We start from the raw sequence: 21633 nt of genomic DNA, 5'->3' as shown, positions 1-21633 counted from the left end.
TGCTCTCCCCTACTTCAGTTGAATGACAGCTCTACTAACAGGGAACCGAGACACACACTGCAAAATCTAAGAGTGGGTACTTGATATGAGCATGCTCAGTATCTAATTTAAAACGGCCTGATGCTTCATCTCAGCATGAGATGGCCTACTTCCAAACAATTTCAGAACTTTAAGGCAAATCTAAAATCATTAACTGGAATACGTAAAACTCAGCCATCAAGCAGTATTGATTTTTTTTTTTTTTTTTTTTAAATCTGCACTGATGCACAGATAATTATTTGCGCCACTTCCCTGCAAGGCATCCTAAGGCTTAAACACTATCATCATGTGCTTCAATGTAATTACATGATGCCACTGTAATAGACTGAAAACCTTTTCAGGATAGCATATGATTTGAACACTAAGCAACACAATTCATAAATCAGACAAAGACAACAAATCTGTTAAATAGTCTCCAAATCAATTTATGAATTATCCTACCTGGTGATTTCTGGGCAGCTTTATTTTTAGGGTGGGGGAGGTAAGAAGGAAGGCCAGAGAACTGTCTAACAAGTGATTTATGTACCAAAGCATTTTAACCCCACTTAAAATCTCTTTATACATAAAGAAACCATTTAGCTTCTTAATGAAAGAATATATTTTGATATCAAAAGCCAGGTTATTCATATGCAAAAATCCTATGTCAAAGAAAACACATATTGAAACCCTTTCTCTTTAGAGATTAACATCTTTTAATTCACCCACAGACAGACACAAGTAGTACAGAAGTCCTCTATGTTTTGGTTTTCTTTATCTCACAGGCCTGTTTCAATATTTATTGTATATTCATTTTTTCAAATGAATACACTACGTCTTTCCCATCTTGTGGGAAGACAAAAGCTATGCCCCAGGCACCTCTGGGGTTTTTTTGTTTTGGTTTTTTGGTTTTTTTTTTGGTTGGGGTTTTTTTTTTTTTTTTAAGGCTTTCCTGCTTATCATTCAAGCTGAAGTCAAAGCCAGGCAGGCTACTTTACAAATGCTATATTTCAAAAGATGCTATATAAAAACCAACACAGCCCACCTCCTGGTCTCTACCATAGCTGGGCATAGAAATACTTAACTGAATTTGGAATAAACTCTACTAATTGGAAGGCATGTATCAAATCCTCTACTTTTAGTATGGTGGATAAAGGTTAATACAATGTTCAGTAGAGAGGCAAGACATTGTTCTTAAGCTTCACTGATGTCTACAAGTAACTTAAAAATGAGGGTTTCTTATCTATGCAAAAATGCTTGTATTTAGTGTAAGAATCTGCAGCTTCAGCCATAACGATCTGAAGTCTAAGACTCACACACTGCACTCCTATGCTTTGAAAATCCTCTTGGCATGAAAACAAAATATTTACTAAGGTAACTATTTTAACATTCATCCTTGCCCTTTGCCTTTGAACTCACACAAAATGATAGGAAGTACTTTTACTTCAGAAATTCCCTCCAGGCATAAACCCAAAAGTCAACATGCACAATAGAGCACAGTTAAACCTGATTTGCATGAACAAACTGAAACATCCCATTTCATATTCCAGAGATAATACTACATTACTATAAAAAGAAGTTTATTTATAATCACGTAACACTAACTGCACTCATTTGATTTTTAATCACATAATACCTTGGTAGTTAGTTTTCTTACACCAATACATACAAAAAACAACCCTTGCTACAAGATCTGTCCAGGTTGCAAAATTCAAATTAATTCTACAGTCTACCATTAGGCAATGAAAAGTCTGCTTCTTGATAAGAATTTCAGTATTTCCTTGCCAGCTAATGAACTCTTTAAAGAAAACGAAATTATTATTAAATCATATTTCACATTTTTATCTAAGCTTATCTTCTCTCTTCACCTAACTTTTCATCATTTGCTTTGTTATTGCTCTCTGAACTTCCACAGAGATTCAGACTGGTGAGATACAACATATTTTTAAAATGCAGCATTTAACATAAGAGTTGCCTGCTGAATGAGAAATATTTTCATCCAGGCAGGTTTGATCTAGCTTCATTCTAAAAAAAAAAAAAAAAAAAAAAAAAGCAAGCCGTTGAAGAAAGATGAATTGTACAAATCCATATCTACCTAATCAGTAGTTTGTAGTTTCCACATATAGAAGATGAAGGGGAAAAAGAAGTCCCTAATAAAATCCATTAAAATGGAAGTACACACTGTTCTCGTGTCAGGTTTATTCGCCTTTGTTTCCCAAAATCCCATCAACCTCAGCACAAATTATGAGCATTTTCTTTGAGCTAGACAAAAATTTACAAGTTCAAAAGGTCTGCCCTGAAGTTAATTTTTTGTGGGTATGTTCTCCCCCAAAAGACAAATTTTCATGGGAAAAAAAAACCCTCTGCATTTCTTGGACATCTGCCCAACTTCTTAGAGGAGCTGAAGGAAGATTCAGGACAGGTTTTGTTTCTTCTTTTGATGAATCTGTACTTTATTCTCTTAATGACCTACAAATTGTAGCTACAATAATGAAATGCAAAGGGGCTATGAATAGCACATAAAACCAAAATACTTTGATTCCACAACTAATTCAAAGTGCTACTTGCAAAGAATTCTCTCACTGAACTTGAAAGGGTTCCTTTACAATGACATAAATTTGAGTTTCAAGACCTGTACATGTGATAAGAAAGTTTTATAGTAGGTGAGTATAAATTTGCCAATTTTCAATCTAATAAACATCTCTTGAAAGTAAAAAAATGAAATTAACACATAAGTAGGAAAATATACCCTGTACATAGGAATTCCAGAAAATAATTATTCTTCTGAACCTGACAAAGCTGGTATTAGATTAAAATCAAACTTCAGACCTGGAAGCTGAATAATTTTTGTAAAGTTTCTGCATCGATATCCAAACCAAAGCCTTGTTATTGCACAGCGTGCTAAAACTATGCCAGACTACTTTGTGTTGCTATAAAGACTGAGTTCAATGAGCCCTAGGAGAGTATTACAGGATTAAGATTCATTTCAGTAAACTCAGCACACAGTTAGAAGACATGATAGAAAATGTTTGATGACTGAAGTGGTGTTGGTCTTTTTTCTTTTAAGATATTTATCAAGAAATCAGGTGGTGAATACTTAAGACATCTTTGCTCCTTTGCTCTTTGCTCCATCTTTGCATTCTAACAGCTCCCTAGCAGTAGTTCACACATGAACACCTTTGATCACCTGTTCTGACAGCAGAGCAGCTCATTTTAATAAGATTAGTGTTTTGCATTAAGTTTAGGTTCATTTTAAGTCTCAATATCAAACTCACCACTATTTCAGAACAAAGTATGATTCACTTTTAAGCTTATAACTAGGCTTTATATGGATTTTAGTAAAAGCTTTAACTTATGCAACTGATGTTTTTAACTAAACATGATCAATTCTTCAGTAAATTATATACAGCTGAGTTTCACAAGACTTTCTGGCATCCCAAAAAGAATTTCACAACCCTGTCTCTCACACACGAGCTCTTTCAGCTCTCTTCTCAGCTTTGGCATGATCATGTAAGCAGCTTTCCTGGATTTGGTCTACTATAAGTAATACCTCAAAATGCCCCTCTCAAATACTATGTCACAGATATCTAAAATTTCTTCCTTTTCTATATAGTTTAAAGCTATGTTCTCCAGAAATGTGTAGCAATTTAAAATCTGTTTGCCATTATGTTTTTACATCTTAAGTACCAGCTGACCTATTCAAGTGGAAAGAACATTTTTTCAAACAAAACCAAGAAAAAGTGTATATCTGGGTCTAGACAACTACAAGAGAAAAAACTACATATGCATAGTTCAAACGATGAGTCATTTTTCTCTTATTTATGTAGCATCATTTACATTCTTGTTTCTATTCATAGTTTTGCCTGTGCTACATATTTCTAGTGTGCCTATTGTGTAATATTTAAGTCTTCCTATGCTAATAAGTACATTTCTCTGTTTTTTTTTTTCTTTTGTGATTATTCTTGCATCTCATTTGAAAATATTGTCTTGGTTTACAGCTTTCCTTTCCATCCCATGTGTTATTTTTGCCTTCTTCAACTTTCTTCTTTTATTTTTTCCCTGTTGTTAACCCATCTCCCAGTGCCTTCAATACTGAAAGCAAATTAAATAGATGTTGAATATTACTCATGAATAGTAACTTCAAACAATCGGGAACAAAAATAGTTGAGAAAAAGGAACACGCAAACCTTCTGAACTTTTATTAATGCACATATCATATGGCTAGAGGCATCAGGAACTGACTACCAAAATCAGGACTAGGACATAAAAACACCATAGAAAGATAGCATTTATTATCTATGGTGTTTGTTTTACATCTGTCACTATCTCTGTTTTCACAGTTTATCTGAGTAGTTAACTCCAGACATTCAGAGAAGCAACACGTCTCTTACTCCACCCGAGTTTATCTCTCTCAGCGCACCTGCAGCAAACCTAAAAAGAACAGGTAGCCTTCAACTATCTTGCAGGGCTTGCACAACCCACCAAAAGGGCATTACCATTCCTGACTCAAAGAACCTTCTCCAAAGGACGTCCTCCTTACCTCCTCTCTTCTTTTGAAGGCTTCATGATGGAGGACTTGACAATTACCTGACATGGCATGAAAGGGCAAATGAGGCATCAAAGGATACACAAACTACGTTTACTGCATCAGCTGAGAAGAGACCTGTATTCTATTCCTTACCTAGTTATTGCAAGCCCCTGGTAAGTCTGTCTTTTTATACTCTTTCACTCTTCATATGCCCACAATTAGATTGAATAGTCAACTATGAGTTTGTGCATTATCATTTGTATTGTCATTTCCTTCCTAATTATAGGTATACCAAACGTTACAGATACAATAGTTTGTACTTGTGCTCTTGAATAACTATAATGGAAAAATAAGGTTTATATCTGCTGTTCACAGCTTATAAAAGCAGATTGTGTGTTGGTCTTTAATATATGACCACAGATGATTAATCTGGAAAACTGTATAAGACAATGTGCCAGAACATATGAAACTGCCACTGCTTCCCAGATTGTCAGTGTCGTTTTCCAAGTTTATCTATATATTTATATTACAGGGTGTCTGAGACTAAGACCAGGTCTGAACCAACCACCTTTCATAAATACAAGCTACATATGTGCCCATCCTGATGACAAGCTCTGGCTACACAGAGACAGACAACCCACTACCTATCCTCAGAGTAGACAGAATTCCCCCTCACCCATTATTCTCTTAACAAGTTTGCTTTTCTTTTAAAAATAGCCATTAGCTTTAGAAACACATTCAAGATGGGCAAGAGAACAACAGCCTGACAAAGGAACTGTACTTGGTAAGGCAAATTCTTGACTGTTTCTAAAATTCAACCCATTAGTGCCATTCCTTCTTATTTTATGTCTATTCCCAGAATTGCCATTAAAAAAACCTAGTAAGTGATTCCATATATGAATATGCTTACTTCTGCTCAAAACCGACAATCTCAGGAATCCAATCTGAATACTTATTCTTAATGTCCAATGCAATTGATTTTTCTGCAAATTTCTTATACTGCAAAAATTGTACAAGTCCAAGAAATTTTTTTAGGGCGACATCACTACAGACCTCGTTGGCTGATTAACACATCCTTCAATTCTATTTAGCATCAACAAAAGCAGCATAAAATATTTTTCAGTTTTGGATGCAACACAGAGCACAAGTGAAACAACCCATCAAATACAAGTTTCTGTGTAAGAAACAGTGAAACTCAGCAGCCCTTTTGTGCTGCAAGACCTATAGTCATTTTCAAATCCTTATTCAATAACCGTCACATAGCACATATCCCTTTTATTAACCGATAAAGCCGGAGTTAAAACTGCTGAGATGCCATCTGGAAAATATCTGAATTCTCCTCTCAAACTAACTTACTAGCCAGCCAAAGCTCTTTGCAAGGCTCAAATTAATTCTGAATCGCAGTTACACATGTGCCCATTAAGCTGCTTCTTTATATTAACAGAAGGAATTCTAAAGTAAAAATATCCTTTTGTAGAGTTATCACTTAATATTTATGAAACAAATACAATCATTTAATGAATTTAAGATTAACTATTTAGAAAAACATGCTACTCTGACAACTTGTTGACTGTGTACCTGATACAGAATTACAGACACAAGCACTGGCTGAACCAACCCGAATGAGCGCTAAAGATGTCTTCCTCATCTCCCAAGTCTCTTGATATGAAAAAATTAAGTTGACGAAATACCTTCAGTGAAAGAGAGCAGGACAAGCTCTTCTGCATTACAGAAAATGTAATATACTGCAAAGAAAAAGTGTATCCCTTATTTCAAAATTATTTCAAGCAAAAGACAGATCAGCTTCACTAAATAGCAAGTTTATAGCTATTTAGCTATAAAGCCATTATATTTAGCTATATAGCTACTTAGCAATAGCAACTAAGAGAAGTTTACTGAAAGAAAGAAAAATTCTGAAAGTGTTCAAATGGGAAAAAGAATACTAGGTTAAATGAAAACTCACAAAGAGGCGAGTGAAAAAATAAATACATTGCAGGCTCTGAGGAACCACTTACAAATGTGTAGAGGGTGAAAGGGGGAGAAACAGACCCTGTATCTCAAGCCTAATAGAGCTCCTCTTTCAAAGTGCAGAATCTGGAAGCCTTTCAACCAAAAAAGAAAGCAAAAAAAAAAAAAAATAAAAAGAAAAAAAATCAAGAGTGCTGATAGAAGGTAACGCTACTGCAGAAAGCTCAGCTACATTATTTTACTGTATTTGTTTTCACAGCTGGGGAAGCCTCACCCTTGTTCCTCTAATTGACTCAAGGCAGAATTAAAGTATTGGTTGAATAGGATGAAGCAGCCAGATGGTGTTCTGTAACCACAGAGCTTAGCTATTGTCCAAGGTACCCAAAGTGCCTCAGTTCCACAGAATTGGAAGGCCCCTGACTCTATGTCAAGTTTTACAGAGCTTCTAGGGGCAGCTAGAAGACTACAGATTAGGTAAACCCTATGGTTTTTACCAGGCAAACCAGTAAGAACTGTTCTAAATAACTGAATTAACAGGTACAAAATCTGTTGCAGCGGGGAAGAGTCACCACAGCTTTTGAAAAGGAAAGCTATACCTCAGAGATCTATCAGACTTAGTAGTAGTAAATAAACAAACTAACAACAACAACAAAGGCAAACAAAAAAAGAAAACCAACAGAAAAGAGGCAAACAGGCCTTTCAGCTCCCAGAGAATCTGGTTTTCCTAAAAGCATCCAAAGAAACTAAGCTGCCAGAGGGTAAGAGGGTTGTCACATAGATGGTAACTGGTTCAAAAGAATGAAAGGATACAAATTAATAAGACCTGCAAGGGCCTGAGCTCACATATGCTCTTCATCCTGATTTCAAAAAGGGGATGAATACAGAAGTAAAATGTTACCAGAGAGTATCTCATACCAATGAAGTTATTCAGGATAACAAGGGCCCCACTGAAGAATCACAGAGAAACTATATAAGATTAGGAATGCAAGCAGTAAAATAGCAGTTGATATTTAACAGTGGTACGTAACATGACGCAAATGAAAAAAACCCCTGTATTTTACATATTCAGTAATGGGCTCTGAGCTGACCATTTCCACTACAGAACAAAGCCTTAGTATTACAACAGATACCTTTTCATAGACTAGTCATCTCGGAGAACTCACAGAAAGTTTTGTGTGTAGATTAATCCTTACACACATACAAAACAAAAAAACCACAGAAGTTCCAAAAAAATGACTAAAGGGTGTAGAACACTTTCCACATGTAAGGAACAAAAATAGATTGATAGGCCTTAGACTGGGGATGTGATAAAGATCCTTTTATCACTCAGGCTTTTATGGTAAACTTTTATGCATCACTTGCACATACATGAAAAGCAGGACACACCAAATGAAACTAGATGGTAGCAATTCAAAACTAAAAAGGTGATAGTCCTTCATACATGCAGTTGCAGCACGGAGCTCCGTTTAGGCTCCAAAACAACTCATAGAGTTTGTGTGGGTTCAGGAATGAATACAGAAACCCATCACGTGCAGTTAAATACAAATATCACCTCTGCCTCTGGAAGTCACTGAACCACAGACTGCTGTTGGCTGGGAATTCTTGTGTTCTCAAAAACAAAACAAAAATCCTCATCTCTGGCTATCTCAGTTTCTGGCAACTGCTGCAAAACCCACAAATACATTCTGTTAGAAACCTTGAAGACAAGACGTATCAAACTACTAGAGATAATTTCTCCTATATTTGGCTGCTTTTCTCAGCTACTGTAAAGCTGACTAGGAACGCTATTATAGTATCAGTTTATTACAAATCTAGGGGTTTTTTTTCAAACTTACAAATTTCTTCAAACAGCTTTTTCTATTCCCCTGGCTTCTCCAACATCCTTTTCAACAAGATAGGGAATGATTCACCAGCTTGTGGCATAGAGTTGACTTTCACTTAAAATGACACTACCTTGCCAAATATGAACATCTTCCTCCAGCAGGCAGAGCTTACGGACTGTTCCCGATCTCCCTGGAAATTGATATAAATGTAGCATGGATTGTGGAAGGGAGAGGAGAGTAATTCTCAAGCCACAAACATTGGAAGATTATTAAACAAGTGAACAGGATAACTAAACTCTGAATGATCTGCTGCTAATTTGCAGTTGAACTTTACTACGCAACATAGGTGTATAATTATAATTTTCAATCAGATACTTGATATAAGAATCCTTGTTAGGGGGTTCCCATAGATAGATGCCTAAAATAGGGATACTATTTAATATACTTGGACAACAAATTCACAAGCTAGCGTGTGGCTGTTTAATTTTATTCTCAACCGAATCACCAGATCCAGCACAGTGCTGGATTAGGCGCTAATATCACAGGCTTTCCTTCCGTACAAGCTGCCACCAATTCAGCACAGCTATCCTCACCAAGAACTCCTACTGTCAGATACCAACCACTTAAACCTGCTGAAAGCAAATCTAATCAAAGTGACAGTTAAAATAAAAGCAGCACAGATGAAAATCATCATATTATGGCTTTCCCTTTTGTTAAAGTCAATTTAACTGATCTAATGAGCTTTATATTCCTCAATATGAAAAAGCCTACATGCTTCAATAAAAACTAGAGGGAGCAACACTTTAAATGCTTTTTTAATTGACATTTGTTTTCAGGCCAACAGCCCAGGGATAAAGTTTCATTATTACTCCAATATTTCAAGTCCTTCAAAAAGTATACAATTTGTATTCAGGATTCAAACGTGATTCACAGGAAATAAGCTACAAACCAAACCACGAGAAAATCAACAATTAAATTGGAGTTACATGACTAATAAAAATCTCTTCAATTTTGAATCCTAGAGTCACATTTTAGTTAGGATAGCAAACACCAAGAGTGTCTTGCAAGCTATTCATATTTTCTTAAAATACCCATCTTTAAAATTAAGAGGTACTCACACTGACATGGGAATAATGAATATTTACAGTATCTTTAACAGCAGGAAGGTAAACATTGGAGATTTGACTTCCTATAAGTAAGACTCATTCTCATCCAAAGCACTTAAAAAAAAAAAAATCACAGGAAATTTGAGTGGTTAAGTGTGTCGTATATTACATGCTGAAACCAAACTGCAAAAACCCCGTTAGTACAAAAAGGAAAAAGAAAAATTAATGAGCAAGATAGCCAATGTGTGTCTTCAATACAAGCCAGAGGAAATTCATTCACAGTTTAACTTCTCTTTCAAGCAGCCTCTGACAGACTTTTTTTTTTTTAAGGCTAAGGTACTCCTTAGAAATATATATGTACACATAGACACACACACACAGATATACAAACAGTCACAAAGCAGTACTGAACATGAAAATGGAAAAAAAATTGTTTTGACATCCTACTTGAAAAACAGAAAAATAAAAGAAAGGTTCAATGCTTCATTCGCCACTCATTACATGAGAACTTTATTACTTTAATCCACTGTTGAGGAGATGAGAAGAACAAGTAGAAATTTGCTTGTGTTTAAAGCCTGCTGCTGATTTTGCACCTTTTAAGTCACTTGTGACTCAAGATTTCAAAGCAAACTGCTAAAACAAGTGCATAACTTCAAATTAAAAAAAAAAAAAAAAAAGAGATGACAAACTGTTGTTGGTCTTAACTCAAAATGAAGAAAGAAAAAAATATTAAAAAAGCCTGAATTACTTGTAGTAATTCAATGTTTGAAAAACAGAATCTTGGCACAGTATAGTGCGAGTCCAAGCACACTGATAGTGTGCAAACAGCATAAATGAACAAAACCTGAAACAGTGTTTATTTCAACTTGTCGACAAGTTTCTCTTCCCAATAGCAGCTCTGTCTACTACAATGCATTATACACAAAGAAGTTTATCATTGCAATGTGCAGTTTTACAGTAAGTGATTTTGTAGACAAAACTCACAACATTCATTTGACATGCAGAACTCGACCATGCACAGAGCAAACCCTACCAGACCATCCCTACATCACGTCCAGCTACAAAATTCTCAGGAAAGCATCTGCAGACAAACAAAAGTAACATTTTTATCACATGAATTCCTCCATCTAAAAGAACTCGGTGGTCTGAAGTGTTTTAAAAAACAATTTACACAGAACTACGAATTTCCACACAATATCCTATGCTGCACTTCAAACAAATTACATTATGTTTGAAAACCCTTGAAACAATGATCTAATTTACTCTGTATATACAAATGTAGTATTGTTACAATAATTATGAAACAACATTAATTATGGATTAATACTCTTTATTGGTAGCTCCTTAGCTGCTAAGACTATAATGCTCAGATATCAAGTATCACAAAAATGCATTACTGCGCTCTCGATTGTGGAGCGATGCCAGCTGCACTGCACTAGGTTGGCAGTATTCTGCCACTACCGAAAAATAAGACTTTGTTATATTTCTTTAGCAAAGGGTGTATTACAGGTGTTTACTTCTGGAAATATCTTGTACCTGCAAGGACTAATGAGACAGCAGTATGAAATAAACCCCAAATATTAATTGGGGGTTATTAATCAAGTATTAATGTCCTTTCAATTTTTTCCACCTAGAGGAGGGCAGCTCCCAAGGCATATACTTGCAGCTTCCATCTCACTGGAAGTCACACCACAGCCCAAGAAGTTCTGGGATACACATGATTGCGCTGTGCCTAAAGAAGTTTCAGTGTCATCTTTCCCCCATTTTGAATAATTAATTCACTGTTAAAACAAGCAAACAACAACCCGCATTCAAAACCCCACACACCCAAACACTCCCCACTCAAAAAAAAGGGTCTGAAATTCAGACGCTTGTTTAGAACTGAAAGTTTGATAGACAAAGAAAAAAGTGCTTTTCAAAAAGTAAGTTTCAATTAATGTGCTAACACATTAAAATCCTGATCTTTGTTGGCAATCCCATTCCCCTCTCCCTGATGCAAAGTGTGTTTAGACTTGTGTTGTTTGTTTTTTTTAAAATCTGAATTAGCCTAGATAAGACATTCCCAGGGTTCCTATCAGACTGAAACATCAAAATATTGTATGAGCAGTATTTAAAAAAGTGAATTTTGCCATGAGTTTTAAAAAATTTGTTCTTAAATGTGTGTATTTAAGACACATATACTACCAATTCTTGAAAGTAAGTTTCTGTTACAGTAAGTATTACTTACTGTATTACTATTCATTTTATTACTAAAGACTTGCTGTTAACAAAACACAGGAGTTGCAGGGTTTGTTTGCGGGGTTTTTTTGTTTTGTTGTGGGTTTTTTTGGTTTTGTTTGATTTTTTTTAATAGCTTGCTATAAGGCTAATATTCAGAGAAATTCTTCACCCATCGCCCCCAGATTTTAGAATTGCTATTTCCTTTAGGTTTTATAATAGGAGGTAAAAATCAATCTCCCTAAGCAATAATATAGTACTCTACTGCCAACCAATGTAAATAAGAATCATCCAGAGAGCACATATAGAAAAAAAAAATGCTATCAAAACCTCATTAGAAATACAAATATCTGAATTACAAGCATACAGATATTTTAGTGCCATTATTGTACCATCATTCAAAATTACTATCACCACTTCATATTTCAAACATGATATACTAAAGACCATCAAGGAAACGTGTTTTTCTTAGTTGCAGGGGCATTTTGATTTTTTTAACATTACTTTGTGGCATATTACATTTTTCCTTTTATTTAATCTCTTTTGACAAACTGTTTCAGATTTCAGTGTGCTTGAGAAGTGACTTGTATAAGTTGACTGACAGGCATTTGAATTTCCTGTTGAGTCTGAAGACAGAAGTTAACTTTGATGATTATCAAATTTATTCCTTCTGGATATGAATTTTAAAACCTAGATATTTATTTTAAAGACAAGATATAGCATGTCTGCTCTTTTAAGCCTTGGTAAGAAATAGTCAAAAGTAAAATGTCAGAATTCATATTTGCATGTAATGTGCGTTTACTCCAAAGCTTTCAATTTTATTAGCTATTATTAAATAGCCTCAACTATTTCACCCAAGTTTTAAAGTTTAGGAGCAACTTTAGAAAGGTGAACTGACTACTACACTGGTGTCCCTCCTGGCAACTTTCTGCCTTCAAGCCATGCACAGATCATTTGTGCCTCTTCATGTATGAATGTAGGTTAGTGTGGCAACAGGTCTCAATAACGTTCTAAAAATCACCTCCCAATTCCTCTTTGCTCTTGAAAACTTCAAGAAGTTCTACTCAGGTGCCAACTTCCTTCCCCAGAATCCTTACCAGTATCCCAGAACAATTAGTATTTAAGTGATTCATATAAGCATAACTTAAAGAGTTTGAACAACTGTTTACAAGTTTATTCATGATGGTAAGTGTGATACAGTAATTAATTGTAGGTAGTACGTCTGAAAATAATTATGCATAAGCTAGTCTTTTTCATTGCCACTGCAGTACTTGGCATGGCTTTTTGCAACCTCAAGTCACTTCACCTGGAAAATCTTAGTCCTGTGCCAAGGAGTCAAATATCTCCTCCATTAATATTTTAATGTGGAACATACATAACTTATTCACAGAAGTATCTGACAGAAGTAACTTGATCTGAAGTGTAAATTAATGTACAAATGCAACTTAAAAAAAAACCACACCAAAAAAAAAAACCCCAAACAAACAAAAAAATCCCATCCAAACATTTAGCTTGTACTGAAAAGGCAAAGCACATAATATAAGATAGTCTGCATTTATTAAGATGAGCCTTATATGTTCTTCCTGGCTTGAATAGCAAGAGCAGGAAGGTTGCCACAGAGATAGCTCTTAGCCTAACCACATGCATCTTTAGTAGAATGGACACAAGGTAAATTTATTCAGAAAAAACATTTTCACATTTGTTTGTCCATGACTTCATCTAAAGTTTCGAAGATACTGAAAAAGGACCTACATAAATGTTTATACAAAGAACAGAATTTGGCTTTAGAGTGTGGAAAAAGAATAAGTTTCCTGGGAAAAAACACTTCTCTTTCCTCTGGGCTACCTACTCAAGGACAGAGCAGAGGAAGAAGGAGAGACAGGGCAAGAATGGGTTGAACAGTCACAAATTTCTATTCCTAGCAATAACAGAATTACTTTACATATCGAATCTTTATTATTACAAAACTCATTCTCTTTCCTCTTCTGAATCAATGATTTGATTGATTCCCACTGAGATACTCCTAAAACACCAGCAACCTTTGCCTCCAAGACACAGACGGATTTGGTCAGTTCCAGTAGATTTATAGCCCAAATAAAGTGCAACATGTTAGAGATGCTCATTAGGAAAGCGACACATGATTTAACACTTGCGGCACAGGTATTATAAAGTTCTTAAAGTTCTTCCATAAAGGCTGATGCTTTTACCAGTCAGTGGATTACAAATTCTTCAGGAGATTTTAGGGAGAAGCTGCAGAGCTTAAGCCCCCATTCTAGCTGCATCCCCTACCCTGCCTCCTCATTTGGTATCACTTCAGTTCCTGTTCATAGGCTCTCTAGACCTAACCTTTTATAAGTAAAATAATGACATGAAAATTTTTTAAGATTGCAGCCTGCATTTCCACATACTTACAAACATACCTACATCTATTAATGCAATTGCACACATGATGCAAAATAACATACCATGAAGCTGTTAAGGATTGAGATCAACTTTCCAGATTAGAGAATTAAATACTGTCACCAGGGGGGAAAAAAAAAAAAGTCACTAAGCATTTAGTCATTCCTAATTTCTGGGTTTCTCAAATCTCAACATATGGGTCCACTACTATAAATAGTCAAACACTGCTCTAACAAATAAAAGCAGCTTTCTAAAAAGCTCAACAAATCAAGGGGGATGTGTGTGTCAGGAAATAAAACACTTTTGGCAAGAAGATACTTGTTTAATTTAACTAATTAACAGTAGTAACTAATCATGCATGTCACATTTATAAAACATCAGTACCTATATCAGTTAATTCCTTGACACTGCTTTTTAAAAGGAATTAAAAGCTAGGAATGCTTTCCATATGTCATTTAAGAAGCTTATGTAAGAAACATTGCTGCTGCCACTGCCAATTTGAAACAGGTTCCATCATTAGTCATAAATTATAAAATAGACTCCAAGTTTCTTATTCACAAATTCTGTTTTGCAACAGGAATGGGAATATGATGATTCAAATCCAAGTAACATACCGTGATTTGTCCAGACTAACAGAGTTGCAATGAATTTGCTCATTACCATATACTTCCTGCTGGTCCTGGCTTACCTTCTTAGAGAGAAAGTTTAATAATTACTTCTGAATGTTTTACTCTGTGTCTACAGCCATAATAAACTACCCAGACCTGTCAGGTGATAGTTAAAAAAACCAAAACCAAACAAAAAAACACCACCACGCAAAAAACCCACACCATTTTTCTTCTTCCCTCTGGTGTGTTCTGGTTCATCTCTTTGGCAATTTTCAAATGTGAAATAAGGGGATACACTCTATTCATGCCATTGTGTGGAGAACAATGTCAAAGACGTTAAAAAGGAATAACAAGCATCACGTGCTTTGGTTATCACCAAAACTCAACCCAGAATGACTTGTCCAGTGATAATATTACAGTACACAAAGAGACAACTTACTGGCAATAAGCAATTGTCAAACTAAATGACAGGTCATCAATAAAACAAGTTCACAACTTCTAAAACGACAGATCACTGTTAATTAACATAGTAATTTTAATAGCCAACTTGACATGTGATTTTTCTATATATGTTCTGATGATTTTAAAGTGTCTTCAATATGATTGGCAAAAAATATCCAAATGTTTTTGTTAACAGGAAGAACATAATGAACATATTTTGACTGTATTTTCATTCTGCTCCTTGAATTGATTTGGAGACAAAAGTCAGCACTTCCATAATGCAATGAACTATTTTCATTCCCTCCCCTAACATTTAATCATTTCAAGGACATAAAACGCAACAGTCAAAAATATCTTTCCACTTTTCCCCCCTCATATATACTACCTGGTTTAAAGCACAGCTACCCAATGAAGCCAAGCATGCTTGTTTTTACCAGGATGAAAACACTGAATATTGCAATTCTCTTCACCCCTGACATACCTGCTTTTCCCATGCTACCTTCAGTTGTGTCCCATTAAATTCTATTCCAGATCCTACTCCCACATTACTTTTTTGTCCTCATAGTCCACTTCTAAGCTTACGCCAAAGTAAAATATAAGACCGGACATTGACTGTGTTCTTGTAACACGTTTGCAAAGAAGAAAAAATACTGAGAGTTTGAAATAAAGATTGAAAATACCACCCGCTTTAAACAGCCTGGATAATCTCCGCTGTTAAAGCAAGGCAATAATAATGACAGATTTCTTTCTGGAAGAATCCTAGTCTTTATGCTCAAATCCAAAGCCTCGTCTGAGTTCAATTAATCTTAAACATACAGTATTTATATATACTGTATTTACAGTATATGTATACTGCAGTCAGTATTTAGACTCGTGCAGCAGACTAGATTCACCTCTTACTCAGAGGTCGAGCAACTCCGTCTCCTCCAAGAGCTACCACGCAAGCCAGGATATGACAAAGGAAAATCCCTCCTCAGCCGAGATGCTCAGAGAAAGCGACGCTAATGCCGAAAGGCGCATCGCCACGGTCGGTATCGTGCCCTTGGCAGTGCTCGCTCCCAGTTCGAGAGAGAGCTGACAAAAATTTCCCCCCCTCTTCCCCCTTGCTTCAACACGTTACTCCTAGCTGAGCCCGTATTAAGTGAAGCCAGCCATCCAGCTCCTCCGGCAGAGCGCTGGGACGGGCAGGAGAACAGGCAGCAAATGCTGCCACCTACCAGAAAGTCGAGAATTTTCCATTTCAGCTGGCAGCAAGCAAGTGGGGAGGTGGGAGGGGGAGGTGGAGGAGCTGCTCAGTAAAGACGGCAGCCTGACTCTTATCCAGTCGTAAGTCTTTAAAACATAAAAGCCACTAAATAAAACCCGCAAGGAAAAAGACCTTTCAAAAAGTGGAACTCGCATCCAAGCACGGAAAGCAAAAATGTAACGTCGCAATTTGGCAGGCCAAGAAAAATCGCCTCTGGCGTGTGGCACAAAAACTGAACAGGAACTTTCTCCAAACACAAAAATCTTCCAGAATCTGAAGAAGTGATTTGATCTGAAGATGCAAAAGGAGCACTCAAGACAGACAAAACCACAGCAAAAGAGCTAGCCACATTTTTCTCATTGGAGAAACCAAGTTCCCCTTGAAAGTGCCAAAGTGTTTCTTTCTAGCAGGAGAGTTTTATAAACTGTCTCAAAGCAACGTCAGCACAAGAGATTTATTTTATGGAGCTGATAAAAGTGAACTGCAATAAAACCACCAGGTCAAATTAGTATTTATTTAATAATTCTAAGGAAATAAATGGAAAAAAATTTCTAAGGAAAAAAAATGAGGAGTATGATGTAAGGGCATACCTCTCATACAAACTGGCTTTTGTATCGGAAGAATGAAGATGCCAAATGGTGATCCTATGTGCTATAAAGTGCTTCACTTTTTTCAAGTTTAACTTCTGTATTGGGTGAGTTATCAGGTATCATAAAGAAGAACAGAATTAACAGATATTTGAATATATACAGCATACTGTGAAAGAGTCAACACCGCCTCTGTAGGGGAAAGCTTCACCTTGCACATTTACTGCAATGGAATCATACTGATCGGATCAATATGCTTATCTCAAAAAAATCCCATTTTTACAAAGTCCTTCATTCAGACTTCTTAAAGAAGCCCAATTGCAATGAAATAAAAGAGTCCTCTGTATGTACGGGTAGGAAGATGCAAAATACAAGAACCCATTATACACAAGATATTCATAAGCTATCTGAAAAAGCAAGTGAATAACATAGGAATAATTTGCAATTGATATGAAATTACTCAGGACAGGCAAAATTAGATTGAAGAGAGTTGCCGAGAAAACCCATAATAGCCTGTGCCTGAGATACAAGATAGCAATTGAAACCAAGCACATTAATTGAAAAGCGATTCTTACGGGAAAGAGAAGCACAGAGACAAAGACCAGGCTTGTACTAGGTGCCGCCTCTCAGAAAAGGTCTGGAGATCTACCCGGTGGAATCAAAAGGTGTCAGCTCAGTGGCAGTCAACAAGGCAAACGTGTCAGAGGAATTGATAACAGTAAACAACCATATCACCATTGGTCTCTATGGGGCATGGAGATCCAGTCTTGTCCCCCCAACTCGGAACGCGTACTGAAAGACTCCATAAGGGACAATCAGAAACATGGAATGGTCTAAAAGAGCTGAGGCTCAACTGAGCAGGACTCGAGCTTAGAGAGCAGTGAGGAGACAAACGTGAAAAGTGGTGCAGATGTAAGAATCGGTAACGTTAATAGTAACTTTACTGAAAAGCAACATTTGTTTAACAAAAGAAACAACTGGAACTTATAAAAATTCTGGATCTCCTTATCACAAAGTATTTTGGAGAGCAAAAACCCCACGTGCATATACAGAATAAAGTACTAACAAATACTACAACACACTTTGGTCCAGTTTTTAGCTGCACCCACGCACTCTTCATAGTTATCAGTCATCACACACAGATCTCTTTGATCTGCCTAGTACAGTCATTTTGAGGTTATACTCTAGATGAACATTTATTAAAAAAACAAAACAAAACAAACAAACAACAAAAAAACTAACCTCCATTTACCAGACAATTAAGATTGAGCTATCAAATAACACCACTTGGACCAAACAGGCCTAAGGCAGCCTTAACATTTTTCTACCGTAGGAACATGGGTATCAGTGTAATAATAAAATAGAACATTTAAGATTACAATAAAATCCTACCCTGAATATGCATTTAGGGAAAGAACTAGCATTGTTTTGAAACTAGTAATATAATTCTTTACAAGAGCAAACTGATGTGAAAGACTAAAACAAAAAATATGTTAAATCAATGTTCATGTCATAGCTTGGAACCTGCACTCCCAATTCACTAGTTTATTAACAAATAAAAAATAAATCTATTATTCCCAACACCCGCACCCTAGCGCAAAGTTTAATTACTAATTGCACTTCAGACTTCAAACCAAACTTCCAAAAAAAGCAAAGTTGTGATGCATCCTGCAGAATATGCTTTAAAACGGCATGGACTTCTATCCCTACATTACATCACAGTAAGGTTAATATTGTGATTCAGAGGAAATGACTGTGCTTTCCATCAAGAATTTTGCCAACAACAATCACAGAAAGCAACATTTGGGTAGGAAAGAGCACTAAAAGAGTCTTTACTTGTTTCACAGGCAGTCTACTCAGCCATTGCTACACATGTATTCGTAAGAAAAACAGCATTAATTCCCAAACGACAAAAATTAATTTCCCTGCAGAAGGAGCATTTACATACAAAAACTGTGTAACCAGAGGAACAAAAGAAAATCAGAAATTCAGCTCTCCAAAGAACGCTGAAAACACTTGCTCCAGTGTGCAAAGCAAAGCTGATTCCTAAATATACCAGACAGTAAGTTACATTATACTAGTTCCAGTCTTTAATAACTGCTGAATAACACAGCTGCTTTGAAACCCTGATATCATTACAAATGTATGCAGGCTACCGACTGTATGACAGTTTTTACTTGGAAGACCTCTTTCTTGTCCCAGAAACCAAGTGGTATTTTGAATTGTACACTACACATGATACAGGAAAACAAAGGATCTTAGTCAAGGACTAGTACCTTACCTTACATATAAGCACAGAATAAAGCCTCTACTTCAAAGAGATTACATTCAGATATAGAAAGAGGAAACACAGACCAAAAAAGCAGACAATATGCAACAGAATGCAACTGATGAATTTACTTAAGGAAAACAAACAAAACCAAAAAATCCCTCCTGAAAGTAATAGGCATTTATAAAGTCTTTCAAAAAGCAGACAGCAACATAAAAAACCCAACCAAAAACAGCTCAGCAAACAATTATTTATAAAGTTTAACACTTCTGAAGTGACACATTAATTTGACAGTGGGAGCAATGATGTTCATGTGCAGTGTATTCTTAGCCAATAAATCTAGGCTATAGCTAGGTTTTTTAATGCTTTTATCACATTTAATAAAACAAAACGACAATTTGCAGGTATGCTAGCATCGTGAATGTATACAAATACAGATTGTCATTGTAGGCTGTCTCATCAAGGCTTATGAAACTATCAGGGACATTCTTCCTTTTAGACCATTTTTCCCCAGCTCCAGCTTAAGACCATTATTTCTTGTTGTAACTACCAGAGACATAGAAAACCAATTACTCCCACTTTGCTGGAGCTGTTAATGTATTTCTGGAGTTATGTTCCCTTTCAGCTTTCTATTCTGTAAGCTAAGTAACCTCTTCTTACAGGTTGTGTTTCCTTAACTGACTCTCCAACTGGCTTGCACTGGTTTTGGTATCTCAGAAAGTCTGCACTCACTGGATGCAATTTCACATGTGCACCTGATTATTCTTGCTTAAATATAGTACACACATGAACTTACAATCATTTCAGTATTTTCTACAGTACATTTGAGGTGACTGGTGAAGAAAGCAGAAATTTGCATATTCTGAAATCCACTACCACCCTTAACAAGGGTCTAATTCACCCTGATCATGTTACACAGGCTCCCGCTCTAAAAAACTGGATTGGGGACAACTGGCTTTCACAATCCAAGATTCCCAGCACTGATGAAATCACTGGCACGTCTCATCCTCAGACACACTCCATGTTTTTATTATTAGGGGTTTTTTTCCATTCTATGCCCCGCCCCTCCCCCCCCATCTTAGAAAACAAATCTTAAAGAATCTTATAAACCAGGCAAGATTTAAACAGTTACAACCCTCAGATACTACACAACTGACATGCAATCACAGATACACATATAAACACAGGTATCTAATAAATTCTGGAAAGAGAATCTGACTAGCACTCAGGATTAGCTACATACTATGTACTTCAACAATCTTATAGTGGAAACTTCTACCACACATTACTAAATGCAAAGGAATTTTGCTCTATTTTTAGATCATCTCCAACAAAAGGCTCTACAGCTGAGGATGCACCTATGCAGCGCTCTCACAATAAGACAAATCAATTGTACAGCAACCTCTAAGATTCAGTTACAAGTCCTATCCAGGATGATCAATTCCTGGCAAGAAAGAATACTAACAAGATTGTCCTCCAGCAAGGACATAAGAATTAGCAAATTATTATTATAAAACTCCTGCACTGCTGACAAGGAAATCAAGACACTTTTGAAAGTCAATTAATTACAGAAAGGCTTGAAAGTTATCTTGTAACAAAAAGCTTACTGGACAGTATACGGCAGGATAATCTCCTGTTGGTCTTAGAATAATACCAACTTTCTTTTAAATGAAGCAAATGTGTCACTAAAACATATACAACTTGTCAATAAACTTCCCTTTTGTGGAGAAATGCTTACTCTATCCTACAAGCCCCAAAAAGCTGCTTCAGAGTTTCTTTCCAAAGCAACAATCATTGTATGAACATTCAAAACATTTTCTTCATCTGCACCACTTGGGTAACTGCTCTAATTTTTCCTTGAAAGAGGCAAACAAAGGGTTTTTTGAGGTTCCTTCGTTGCTGTTTTCTGATAATTTAGAAACCAGCAGCGGTAGGAGAACCGCAGACAAACCACCATGATGCTAGTGGGAATGGTGGGTCGGGAATGGCCAAAAGACAAATGTGCTTTTAACTTCTAGACAGAAGTATTGCTTCATAACTATAGGCATCACAAAACATCATTGGATCTAATACCTAACAATATATATATCTCTTTACTCATCCTATGTATTTTCTTAATAAGAACTTATTTTGATTAAATATTTTATTTAAATACCAAATAACTTCCCCCTGTGACTACTGATAATCCCAGACTAAGTAACTCTAACGAGTACTAAATGAATCAAGCTTTTTCAAGATTTAATTTTTAGGTACAAAATTTTTCCAAAGGACCAACAGTGGTACCGATCCAACTTGTCCATTTTACCAATACATCAGTACTGGAAAAAAAAAAATTTGTGGAACAAAAAGGAAGAGAACAGTTTGCCCATGGAGAGAGCACTAATCCAGGATCAATTTATACATTAATATACAAATTATTATTTTA

The 21633-nt window shown here is 36.0% G+C and overlaps 1 protein-coding gene across 11 annotated transcripts in view; it reads right to left on the bottom strand.

The window, feature by feature from the left end:
* Positions 1–21633, bottom strand: part of PLEKHA5 (pleckstrin homology domain containing A5) — a 177573-nt gene that overhangs the window by 111092 nt on the left and 44848 nt on the right. The window lies entirely within an intron of this gene.

The sequence above is a fragment of the Mycteria americana genome, chromosome 1, assembly GCF_035582795.1.
Source record: "Mycteria americana isolate JAX WOST 10 ecotype Jacksonville Zoo and Gardens chromosome 1, USCA_MyAme_1.0, whole genome shotgun sequence".
NCBI classification, from domain to species: domain Eukaryota; kingdom Metazoa; phylum Chordata; class Aves; order Ciconiiformes; family Ciconiidae; genus Mycteria; species Mycteria americana.
The sequence above is the reverse complement of the archived record's forward strand: the minus strand, read 5'-3'. Positions and strand labels throughout refer to the sequence as shown.